This window comes from Euleptes europaea, chromosome 15 (assembly GCF_029931775.1).
Source record: "Euleptes europaea isolate rEulEur1 chromosome 15, rEulEur1.hap1, whole genome shotgun sequence".
NCBI lineage: Eukaryota > Metazoa > Chordata > Lepidosauria > Squamata > Sphaerodactylidae > Euleptes > Euleptes europaea.
In genome coordinates, this window is record NC_079326.1 from 16,600,803 (window position 1) to 16,614,069 (window position 13,267).

At 43.5% G+C, this 13,267-nt stretch overlaps 1 protein-coding gene across 1 annotated transcript in view; it reads right to left on the reverse strand.

The window, feature by feature from the left end:
- DPP10 (dipeptidyl peptidase like 10) overlaps nucleotides 1–13,267 on the reverse strand; it is a 749,561-nt gene that overhangs the window by 163,593 nt on the left and 572,701 nt on the right. The window lies entirely within an intron of this gene.

Consider the following 13,267-nt stretch of genomic DNA (forward strand, 5'->3'; position numbering starts at 1 on the left):
TTGTCTTAAGCATCTGAAAGTACAAAATAATTGTCCTTAGCATACTGAAGAAGCCAAGCAAATTAACCAAAACTAAAAACATCAACGAAGTTTCAAAAGTCTATAAAGTTGCCCTAAAATAGCTTTTTAGATCCCTGCCTATGCTTGTTACAATAGAAATGGGATCTAAACAATTATAGTTAAAAATGTAAAGAACAATAACATATTTCAGTATCATAGAATCATAGAGTTGGAAGGGACCACCAGGGCCATCTAGTCAAACCCCCTGCAAAATGCACAAAATTCACAACTACCTCCCCTCACACCCCTAGTGACCCCTACTCCATGCCCAAAAGATGGCCAAGATGCTCTCCCTCTCATGAACTGCCTGTCACAGAATCAGTATTGCTGACAAATGGCCATCTAGCCTCTGCTTAAAAACCTCCAGGGAAGCTGACCACCTCCCAAGGAAGCCTGTTCCACTGAGGAACCACTCTGACACATTCAGCTCTCTCCTTAATGATAACATTGTGTAGAACAATTTCTAGGGAAGAATGCATCCGCCTCAGCACTGATACAGTATACTCTGTACTATATTGTGATCCCAGACATTTCACAGAGTGCCTTGCATTTCTTTAAAAAATAAAAGATGTAAAACCCTTAGTGGTCTGGCAAATATAGTAGAGGAGAAAAAAAGCATGGTCAAACTAATAACACTTTATGTCTAGATAAGAATACATGACACACAATTGAATTCACAGCTATAATTTCATCAAGAGGTAATGGTGGTGTCAGAAAGAATTTAATGGATCTGATGTAGAGGAAGGATCAGTGTGTACTTGAAGCAACAGAACCATTGAAGGGAATTATTTTATGTGAATCTAGAGATATATCTAAAGAACAAAGAGGTCAAGCATGAGGCACTTCAGACACCTGGGAAAGCTGTAAAGAGTAGCTGAATTGTGAGCATTAGGAGGATAAGAAAAGCATACAAAAATGTATAAGTCGTGCTCATAAATGTGCTAATATATATATATATATATATATATATATATATATATATATATATATATATATATATATATATATATATATATATATATTTGCCCCATATGAGTAGGAAATTTGGAATATGTAATAGGAGCTGTCTTTTGCTTTCACATTAATTTCACATGAGTTGTCTGTCTGTTCTGCCAACAATTTACACTTCCCTATTGTATTCTCCCTTGTACTTCCCTTCACCTGTCCTACCTAGCTTTACTAGACTCCAAGCCCAACCTCATAGCCACATAATAAGGACAAAGTGCTGGACAGCAAGGAGACACTAGTAGAAGAAAAAAGAGGGGAATAGAACCCAACCTGGAAAACAGAAGTTGGGTACCCAGGCTGGGTGGGATGAAACAATATATATAAATAATGAAACTATATAATTTATTAGAAGCGCTATATAAGAATTAAAATTATTTAAAAACCGTTAAAATAGCACAATGGCATTTCTTAAGGTTGATGTCTGTCACCACAAGCCAAGCGTGTTTCGGCCTATATGGCCTTCCTCAGTGGTCTATTTAAATCATATAAAAACATGCACACACATTACAAATATATTTACATGTACAGGCAATATGTACAAACAGTCTGTTTGAATAGGTTGATACTTGCACACAACTTATGCGGGAGACATATACAGCCCAGCATAAAAACTTAAGACAATACCACCAGATGTTGGTGTAATTGGTAATATATACAACCTATTACATGCCTGGTTTGTATATTGCCTCTTAAGCATTATCCATGACACATCCATCTCTTCCTACTTTCAAAATTTTCATCAGAATGTTTGTTAGCACTGCCACCTAGAGGGAAGTGATTTCTACCCAAGCTGGGTGAGTGGTTGCCTGGCAAAGATGTAGACAAGCTGGAACATGTCCAGAGGAGGGAAACAAAGATGGTGAAGGGTCTGGAGACCAAGTCTTAGGAGGAAAAGTTGAAGGAGCTGGGTATGTTTAGCCTGAAGAGGAGAAGACTGAGTGGGGATATGATAACCATCTTCAAGTACTTGAAGGGCTGTCATATAGAGGATGGTGCCGAGTTGTTTTCTGTTGCTCCAGAAGGTTGGACCAGAACCAGTGGGTTGAAATTAAATCAAAAGAGTTTTTATCTAGACATTAGGAAGAATTTTCTAACAGTTCCTAAGCGGAACAAGCTTCCTTGGGAGGTGGTAAACCCTCCTTTCCTGGATGTTTTTAAGAAAAGGCTAGATGGCCATCTGTCAGCAATGCTGATTCTATGATCTTAGGCAGATCATGAGAGGAAGGGCACCTTGGCGATCTTCTGGGCATGGACTATGGGTCACTGGGGGTGTGGGGGGGAGGTAGTTTAGAATTTCCTGCATTGTGCAGGGGGTTGTACTAGTTGACCCTGGTGGTCCCTTCCAACTCTGTGACTCTATGACTCTATGTGATTCCTGTGAACCTCTCGGCCCAGTGGTTAGGATGCTCTTGGGGGGGGGGGTGAGGGGTGTTTTTTGTTTTTGTTTTTACTTTTTTGATGGAAGGGTGTGTGGGGAGCAGGAATGTGTTCCCATGGGCATCACTTTTGCTGCCCATTGGGCCCTTGCCAGGGAAGAGGTGGGCTTCCTGTCTTATGTGCCGGTGCACTTCCCCATAGGCTGGGGAGAGGGCACCTTGGGCCAAGTGCTTCTGTTGAGGTTGATGGGTCTTTCCTCCCTGTCTGCTGGCTCTGCACAGAGGGGTGCCGTCAAAGAGCAGTGAATAGATCAGTGGCTGGTGATGGGCTGCTCCTGTGCGTGCCATTCATAGGGGCATCGTTGCCTGCAATTGTCTGATTGGTGGATGATGCCACAGTTTCTATGGACTTCAGCACTCTTGCTATGCCATCTGAGCCTTGTGGAGAGCCATGTGTTCTTGTTTCACCCTGCAAAATATCCATAAGTAATGGACCAGCGCTACCCACAATTATGCTAGAAGCCAACTGCCTCTGCCTCTGTGGCCCACAGGATTGCACTGCCAGTGTGTCAACTGTTGACTATTACACATACATGCTGAACCAGCCACTCCATGCCAAATTTATCTTCAGGTAATTCACCATATATAAAAAGGTTAAGGTCTCCTATGCAAGCACCGGGTCATTCCTGACCCATGGGGTGATGTCACATCCCAACATTTACTAGGCAGACTTTGTTTATGGGGTGGTTGCCAGTGCCTTCCCCAGTCATCTTCCCTTTACCCCCAGCAAGCTGGGACCTCATTTTACCGACCTCGGAAGGATGGAAGGCTGAGTCAACCTTGAGCCAGCTACCTGAAACCAACATCCAAACCTTGAGCCAGCTACCTGAAACCAAAAAATAAAAACAAATATATACCCACTATTTTTTCCATTTCCAAGTCTTCTTTGAGCTTCTGAATCACTGTAGTGTGTTGTTTGAAATGTCTGTGGCACTTCTGAAAGTGCCACCCCCCCCCACACACGCCGCCTTTTTAGTGGTGTATTCCTTTCCATCTTTTTTTTTTTATGTTTGCACTATAGCACTAGATCAATATAGCTAGTTAGTTTTATTGTTATGGTCATAGACCAGCACGTATATAAAACACAATCTTAAGCCGACGCTTATATGAAATAAGATCAATATAGCAATTCAGATGCTTGCTGAATGCTGGCAATGTAGCATTGAATTGCTATATTGGTCTAGCCGCGCTATAGCACAAAAGTTGAAATGTTCAAAAACAAAAAAGACAGAAAAGAACATGCCGGGGAAAAGAAGTGGTATGGTTTGAAATGGCCAAAGTGCTTCAGAGACAGCTCATTAACACATTTAAATATAACTAGTTTAGAATTGCAATGTGAAAGGAGCCTTGGCTATTTTTCTGGAGAATTACCAAAGGCAAAGAATTTAAAATCTCAAGATAAATGCTCAGTAAAAAGCCACAAAACTCTAAGGTCCCTTTTATATAGCCATTCTAAATGAGTTTTTATCTGCTGATGGCCCATTCCAAGGTCTCATATAGTGTATTGTAATCCATTAAAGAGCTGTGTCTGAAGCACTCTGGCCATTTCAAACCATACCACTTCTTTTCCCCAGCACATTCTTTTTCCATCTTTTTTGTTTTTGCACATTTCAACTGTCATCCTATAGTGCTAGAACAATATAGCACTGAAGTGCTATATTACCTAGCGCTATAGGGTTAAATGTTAAAATGTTGTAAAAGACAGAAAAGAATGTACCGCAAAGAAGTGTGTGTGTGTGTGGGGGGGGAGTGGCACTTTCAGAAGCCCCACAGACATTTCAAACAGCGCACTATAGCAATTCAAAAGCTCAAAGAAGACCTGAACACGAAAGGAAGGAGTTTTTAAAAAGGCCGGCTCAACCCCTTTGCCAACGGGACACAGCGCTTTTGTCTGAAAAGGTTAAAAAAATATCCGTTATCAGCTGGAAGCCAAAAGAGTTGTGTCTGAATTGACACAAAAAATCTGTTAACAGCCAGCTGCTAAAACAGATGATAAAAGCTGTTCAAAGTGACCTAAGTTTTCTACTGACAACAAAACACTGTCAGTGTAAAGATTAACATGAATATATTCTTTCCTCAACCGGGCAGAGTTGAAAGTTTGCCCTTATCTGGTACAAGGAAGACATGCCAGTAAGATTACACTCAGCTGGAAACATACACGTGGGCTTCTGTAGTGTTTTAAAGCAAAAACTATGAGCTAAAGAAGTCGCAGAACAGATCTCACTCATGGACTCACTAGCAAAGTGAGGGTTCCATTTTAATGCTGAAAAGTCTACAGTTATTGCCACCCCAGGGCCCATTGCAGAGAAACTTCAGACAACACCAGTTACAACAATTTTACTTTATTTAACATTATTATTATTTTAACATTAACTCTTAACAGATTAGCATAAAATCAGAAAACTTTTTGTTGGAAATTATGCGGCCACAACTTGATTGGCAACAGCTGCAATAGCCTTGGCGCCGCATGGGGACTGAGACAGGTACGTTAGCCGACCCCAATGCGGCGGAACGTATGAGCCTCCCCACAGCGAGACCGCTGTGGGCAACCAGGGGTGGCGGTTATGGGATGGTAACCTGGGCGTGAGCAACTAGGTATACCCCCACCACTTGGGAAGAGGCTGGCTGGCTGCCCTTCCATCAGGGCCTATCCTTCTACAGCCTTTCCCCAAACCCCTTATTGAGGTCCCCAGGATGGAAGAAAGGGGCATGCAAGCCGCTTTCCCCCAATAAACTGCCAGCAGTCCCATGCTATACTGCCCCAAGTTGTGATGAATAAAAGAATGACTAAAATGATCCAATATAGGGAGGGAGGGTAGGGACAAAACCCAGGGACAGACTGGTTTGCCTGGGCGCTGCGCTCCTTTTAAGGCCCAAGAGAGGACTGGAGTGGAAACAAACCTCCGACCCTCCGGAGCTTGCCCCACCTGCCTCCAGCCCGAGCCAACTCCCCATAGGCTGATTCAAGCCCCAGAGGAGAGTTCCCATTGGCTGGAGGAGGCAAGCACCCCGGCACGAGGCCCGGCATGCGGCAGCAGCCTGGCTCCGCATGCACAGGCGACCCAATAGCCTGGCTCCCCCTCCCTGCTGTTGGTTTCATTTCTCTGGCCCGGGGCAGCAAAGGTAGGCTCCCTTCAAGTGGGAACCTTAATTTTCAAACCAGATTAGGAGTCTGTAGTCCCATTTAACACTGTATATAACCCCAGTTTAAACTAGCTGATACCCTCCTCCCAAGTATTTCAATTTAGTCTAGCATATATCCTGATGAAATAAAGAAAACTTTTTGGATTTATATCATTCCTTGCCGGATTTATCTCCATTCCTGGATTAAAACCAATGCTTTTCAGTGCAATCCTAATATGTTTTGCATTGTTTTAAAACCAAGGATTTGCAGTGCAATCCTAATAGTTTTGCATTGTTTCTAAATTTTGTAATTTGTCTGGGGCCGGTGCCCATCCCAGCCTTAGCTGCCCTCCCACTGGCAAGCCATGAACAACCCAATTCCTGGAAGGCCCTTACTCAGAAGGTAGGGTTGCCAACTCCAAGTTGGAAAATACCTGGAGATTTTGGACGTGGAGCCTCAGGAGGGCAGGGTTTGGTGAGGGGAGGGACCTCAATGGAGTATACTGCCCTAGAGTCCACCTTCCAAAGCAGCCATTTTCTCCAGGGGAACCAATCTCTGTCACCTGGAGATCCGTTGTAATAGCAGGAGGTCTCCAGCCACCAACTGGAGGTTTGCAAAACAAAGAAAGAGTACCCAAATATAGCCAAAAGAAAAAAAAAGGCTAGGTACTGTGGGAATTTGCAAAAGATGTGCTTGCTCAGGGGGAAGGAAGAGGAGCAGGTTGCCTAAGTCCTCTCTCCTTCCCATTCTGAGTCTGGCAGGGAGGCTGGCCAAGGCCCATCCAGGACAGTAGAGGGCGGGCGAGCGCGAGTCAGTGCAGTGAAGGAAAAACATCACATAATCCAAGTCCTATTGCATTTCTTATGAGGTGTCCCATGCTATTTCATTGCATTGACTTATTCCAGGTGAACTGCCTTAAGTCTCAATGAGAAAGACTAATTATAAATAAAGTAAATGTCGCGCCCCTGCCGCAGCTGGCTTGCCCTTTGCAGCGGTTTTTGCTAAGTCTGGCCGGTAAGTATTCCCTGAAGCTTGTAGCATGAGGGTTTCCTCGGCCTCAGACCACTCAGAGGAGGAGGAAGAGCTCTCCTCCTCTGAGCTTGCCAGCTTGAAGGCCTGCAGCACTCCTGCCTAGACCTGACACCAGCCGACAGCCTCCTCCTCGGCCTCCACCCTCTGTATTTATCCCTGCGCCACCCCTTCGCTCCACCCTCTCCCGAGGCTATATCGCTTCCTCCACCAACATTCCCTTCCTTCAGGGATGTACCTCCCACAGGACGGGGCTCACGCCAGAGTGTCCATCGGGCCCTCCCTCCTGCCCTCCATGCCTCCGGCTCAAGGCAGGATCCCTGCTTCTTCTTCCCCCTGTGGGTGGGGCTTTCCCACCCCGTCCTGGCCACATCTGGGCCCGGGGGCGGCTCCTTCAGGGCTGGTCCCATCGGTTGCTGCCGCGGCGTTCCACCCTCTGGGCAAAGGGCCTCTCCTCCATGCTGTCCGACACCCAACGTTCGGGGCCGTGCAAGGACGCCTGATTCCCGGCTCCCCCAGCCAGGCAGGGCGTCGAGGAGCGTAGTTGTTGGTCCAGAGCGGTGCCGACACCTCGGCACTCTGCTGGCCTCCCGCCCAACAGCTGACAGGCAGGGCCTGTGTTGAGCTCCCGCAGGGCGCCTGCGGCTTTGGGAAGGGCCCCCCGGCTGCCTCGCTTTCTTCCCTGCGGGGCCGCTGAATCTTTCCCCGCTGCCTTTCTTTCCCTCTCAGGCTGGTCTCCGGGGGGGGGGGGTTCTAAAGCGTCCCCGGCGCCTGGGAGGGAGGGCGACGCAGGACAGTAAATAAATAAACATTTTCCTGAGAATAAGCTTGGGAGTAAGTGCAGATTCACAAAAAACATGTTTCTTTGGCAGGTGCTGCCATTATAGCAAAAAAAATGTTCACTGAGTGACTGACGGTAAACTGTGTGCATGACAGATAGGGTTGCCAGGTCCCTCTTCGCCACCGGCGGGAGGTTTTTGGGGTGGAGCCTGAGGAGGGTGGGGTTGGGGAGGGGAGGGGAGGGGCTTCAATGCCATAGTGTCCAGTTACCAAAGCGGCCATTTTCCCCTGATGAACTTATCCCTATCAGTTGTAATAGCAGGAGACCTCCAGCTAGTACCTGGAGGTTGGCAACCCTAATGACAGAAAATATTTTAAAACAATATGTTCATTTGAAAAGCCATCCTGTTAAACAGAGCTTCTACCTAAAATGTTGAGGATTTACTATTAGAATTATACACAACCTCATTCCTTGATGTTCTGTGGTAGGCCCTGTCTCACACAGCAGCCATTTTGTGGCTGGCTCTACCTTCTGTGGCAGCTATTTTATGGTTGTGCCCACAATAGGGTTGGCAGGTTCCTCTTTGCAACCAGCAGGAGGTTTTGGGGGCGGAGCCTGAGGAGGATGGGTTCTGGCGAGGGCAGGGACTTCAATGCCATAGAGTCCAATTCCCAAAGCAGCCATTTTCTCCAGGTGAGCTGATCTCTATCAGCTGGAGATCAGTTGTAATAGCAGGAGATCTCCAGCTAGTACCTGGAGGTTGGCAACCGTAGCCCACCACCCTGTGTCAGATGTCCAAAGGTGTCTGCAGGACTAAAAGGTTGGGGACCCCCAGTCTAATTCAGTTTATAAGTGGAGCACTATGGAGTTAAATTGTAATGCAATTTAATGTCAAACGAGAATTTAAATGTTATATTTACTTTTTTTCTTTCTTTCTTTTTTTTGTTAAGTGCATGGAGCCATCACAGTAAATTCATATTTGGAATATTTTCAGAATTCACAATGTAGAAAATTCAAAGAGCCCTGAAGGGAGTTAACATTCCCAGTCCAACTGAGCTTCAATGAAACGTGGTTGCCTAATTCATTTTAGGCTCATTTGCAAATCCCAGATTAATTAATTTGGCATCTGAATTGGCAACAGATTCAGAAACAAGGCTCACTAGTAGTTTTCAGGATATTAACCACAGAGCACTTTAAGCAACAGAACCAAATTAAACAGCAATAAGGTCCTCCATTTCTCACTGTCCAGATACTACTTTTTCTGTAAGAAGTAATGCCCCCCCTTGTGCACTTTCACTATAGCAATTACTGATTATTTTTAAATGAAGCTCCCTGGTGTCACTACAGGGAATACACAGGGGAAATAGTGGCTCACTATCTTGGATGTAGCCATAGCGAACAAAATTATAAATCAGTAAAAGTCAATAATAAATAAACGCTGCATTTAAAGAAAATTATACAGCCCAGTGTTTGTCTAAGTTGTTCTTAGCCATGTTAGTAGCTTCCTACCATGCAGAATGCATGACAAGAAATGGTAGAAAGGACAATTGTTTACAGTTGGACCAGTCTATGATGTACACCTTACAACTGGCAAATGCTCTACAAATTTGTGGCACACCTGGAAGAGGAACCAAGATAACATGCAATTCTTTGTCCTGTGTTCCTGTTAGTCTGTCACAAAATGTTTGAGTATCACAAGGATGTACCAGGCATCAATGAGTGAATTATGTCAAAGACATATGAGAGGAACATGATAATGTGGCTTTAAGAGATACAAATGGTTTGTGACAAAACTGACAATGGATAGTAAAAGACAACTTTTCTAATCTGTTTTCATCTTTATTTTAGATTTAGATTTTTTTTCCCTGGTGTGTTTTTCTAATTTTTTTTTTTTTTAATGACTCCTAAAGAAATTCCCGATTCAGCAGCTAGCATCTGTAACTTTAGAAATATGTCATTTTCAAATAAGGCAAGATGCTAGTGCTCTCTCTGTATGTTTTACCTGCATAACCATTCTGGTTCCACTTCCTGTTCCAGTGACTGCAGGACTGGGTATCACTGTATGAGACAAGCATCAGATTGAATTTCATGCCTCCACTAAAGACAATGCCTTCCGTGTCCTGAGTTTTAATTCTTTACTTGACAGTGATGCATGAGGATGAGATGCTCATTGGACAAGCAACACCATCCTTTTCCCTGTCCCCAAGAATGCACTTGACAACTGTGACCACGTGTATTGCCACAGCCAGAGATTACAGGCATGATAACCAAATGGAGACAGAATGATACACCACCAGGCAGCCCTTTGGCCCTGCACCCCACCCCCCATTCTAGCTTTCACATATTGCTTTGATACAAACATAGTTTTTTGCTGGAAGTTAAGTAGTATTGTAATTGTGATAATATTGTAGTCCTAAAAAATAAGGGACTGTGCAATGAAATGGTGAGGAAGATGAGTAGCTTCCATGCTATCTTTCAGCAAAACTTAGTTTTAAATTTCCATCTGGTGCAGAGTTGTAAGCTGCAGTCCAAGCTCTGCTTGTGACCTGAGTTTGATCCTGACGGAAGTTGGTTTCAGGTAGCCGGCTCAAGGTTGACTCAGCCTTCCATCCTTCCAAGGTCGGTCAAAGGAGTACCCAGCTTGCTGGGGGTAAAGTGTAGATGACTGGGGAAGGCACTGGCAAACCCCGTAAACAAAGTCTGCCTAGTAAACGTCAGGATGTGACGTCACCCCACAGGTCAGGAATGACCAGGTGCTTGCACAGGGGACCTCTACCTTTACATCACATTGGTAAAACTATTTCTATAGTGTGTAAGAGAATAAAATTATTATTAAAAACTTGAGATGTCTTTATTGTATCCCTTTTCACAGATGATATGTACTAGTGGCTAGTAGCGATCTGTGAATAGGTTCGGTGCTTCATACTACAATTTGATTGCCCTGAAAAACTTGGGAGAAAATGTTCACTTTTTATTAAGCATACAAAATTGTTTTAAGGGTATGGCAAATGTTTTGCAAATGCACATTAGCACAGCTATCTCTGTCGTATTTAGGATTGCCAACCTCAAGGTGGGTTTAAACCGAACACCTCGTGCTTGAGTTTAGCAAACAAGATAAAGCACTGAAGGCACACTGCGTATGTATAGAAAATTCCTTTTATCTATATAATAATAATAGTAGCTTGCAATTCAACCCGACTCTCTGTAACATTTACAGAACATAACATATACAGTTAGCGAAGCGGTTGTGCTCTGGAGGCAAGCAGCTCTCCAGAGAAAACATGAAAATCCGGAGTGGATTTCAAAATGAATGAGCTTCTTCAGGATGGAAGTACGCTGTATAAAGATATATAGTTCATTCACATGAGCCGCATAAGATGGTAGGAGTTACTTTATCCCGAGATGGGAGACCGGTAAGACCCATTTCGCCGTGGCTTTGCCCATCGGGAAAGTAAAGCATGAGATGGCACCTATCTCTATAATATAATACAATATAATTACAAAGGTTGACAATATATACGAATATTCCAAAATTAAACAAGGAAAATAAATATTACATACCATTGCTGAAAAGCTTGTAGCATACAGATTGTAGGATAGCTTCTAGCAATCTTACAAGAGCATAAAGCTGCCCGTATTTTATGCACAGTAATTGGCAACAGGTGCTTGTCGCAGAAAACAGTCTTAAAGGGACAGACAGTTAACTCTTAGCAAGGAATTACATAGCTGTTAGCACTGCACAAGCCAACTGGCAACTACAGTTATAGCTATAATATTACAAAAATTACAAAAAACAACTTAAGTCAGAAGCAGAATTTAATCCATTTGGAATAATCGTATTGAAAAGAAAAATGAAGCGTGATTCAGCTTGAGAGAGAATTCTATCAATGTTTTGCCTAATTCTGCTTCTGACTTAAGTTGTTTTTTGTAACTGTATACGTTATGTTCTGTAAATGTTACAGAGAGTCGGGTTGAATTGCAAGCTACTATTATTATTATATAGATAAAAGGAATTTTCTTTACATACGCAGTGTGCCTTCAGTGCTTTATCTTGTTTGCTAAACCTCAAGGTGGGGGCTGAAGATCTCCAGGAATTACAACCGATCTCCATACGACAAAGATTAGTTCACCTGAAGGAAATGGCTATTGTGGAGGGTTGACTCTATGTCATACCTCACTGAGTTCCCTCTCCTTCCCAAACAACAACCTCCACAGGCTACACCCTCAAATCTCGAGGTATTTCCCAAGCAGCCGTTGACAACCCTACTGGCTCCCTCTGTCAGGAAAAAAAACAGCATTAAAAAAGAAGTATTTTCTTTGATCCTATTAATCGTGCTAAGGTGGAGGGAAAGTTGTTTGTCTTTTTAGCACTCTAGCCTTGCCCATTCTACCTACCTGACTCCCACAGACAAGCCTGTGTTTTATAGAAACAATATGTGTATGCTCACATCGCCACTTGGGAATTTTATGTTCAGCCCAATAAGTTCTGAGCATGCACAAACAACAAATGCTTCAACAGATGAATGATGATAGCTCTGCAGATGCAAAGCTATCACATACACTGTGATTTTAAATGATAAATAACCTGCCTATGATTAGCCCTAGGGCATATATAATCTCAACAAGCCAGTAAATTGTGAGCATGTGCCAGCAGTAGCTGGCCAGCATCCAAGTGAAAGGTGCCAACTCTACAGACACAAAACCACTAAAAAAAACCCTACACATTTTAAATTGCAAGCAAATGATCTCTGGATCTTTTGTGGTGCTTCATAAGAGAAAATGAGTATAGTAAGAAAGGTAAGTTTGATCTGAATACAGTGAGGGGAAAAAGTATTCGATCCCCTGCTAAATTTGCCCATTTGCCCTCTGACGAAGAAATGACTAGTCCATAATTTTAATGGTAGATTTATTGTAGTCAATACTCAGCTCTCATGGCCTTTTCTTATATGCCCATGGTAATGCTGATCACCCTGACCTGGATGGCCCAGGCTAGCCTGATCTCGTCAGATCTCAGAAGCTAAGCAGGGTCAGCCCTGGTTAGTATTTGGATGGGAGACCACCAAGGAATACCAGGGTTGCTGTGCAGAGGAAGGCACTGGCAGACCACCTCTGTTAGTCTCTTGCCATGAAAACCCCCCCAGAAAAGGGGTCGCCATAAGTCGGCTGTGACTTGACGGCACTTCACACACACACACAATACTGATCACCACTTTAGGCTCAGGAAGGAATTTTCCTTGGGGCTAGATTGCCAGAGACCCTGGAGGTTTTTTGCCTTCCTCTGGGCATAGAGCAGGGGCCACTGGGGGAGTTGGGGGTGGTAGTTGTGAATTTCCTGCATTGTGCAGGGTTTTTGACTAGATGACCCTTGAAGTCCCTCTATGCTTCTATGTTTCTTCATGCTGTTGCAACCATGCATATTGCTACAGAGGTGATACAAGAGTCTCAGCTCAGTGTTGAACAACTAGATCAGAAGCAGTTCATTGTTTTTGTTCGGGAAGGACTCATGGTGCCAGCAGAGGAATCTTTGTTAATGAAATTTCATGTTTCATTAAAGAAGGTAAATTCTTCAGAATTTGCACTCCAACCTTTACATGATAAAGAAGCAAACAAAAAACTAGAATATTTTCTGCAAAGACTGATCAGTACACCTTGCATAGCTTAATCATGGCCACTGAAGATGGAAGAAGGAAAGAATTTATTTATTTAAGAATTTATTTAATGTAATTTATTTATTTATTTAAGAATTTATTTATTTAAGAATTTAATAAATTCTTTATTTATTAAAGAATTTATTTATTTAATTAATTTATACCTCTCCTTTTCCCCCTA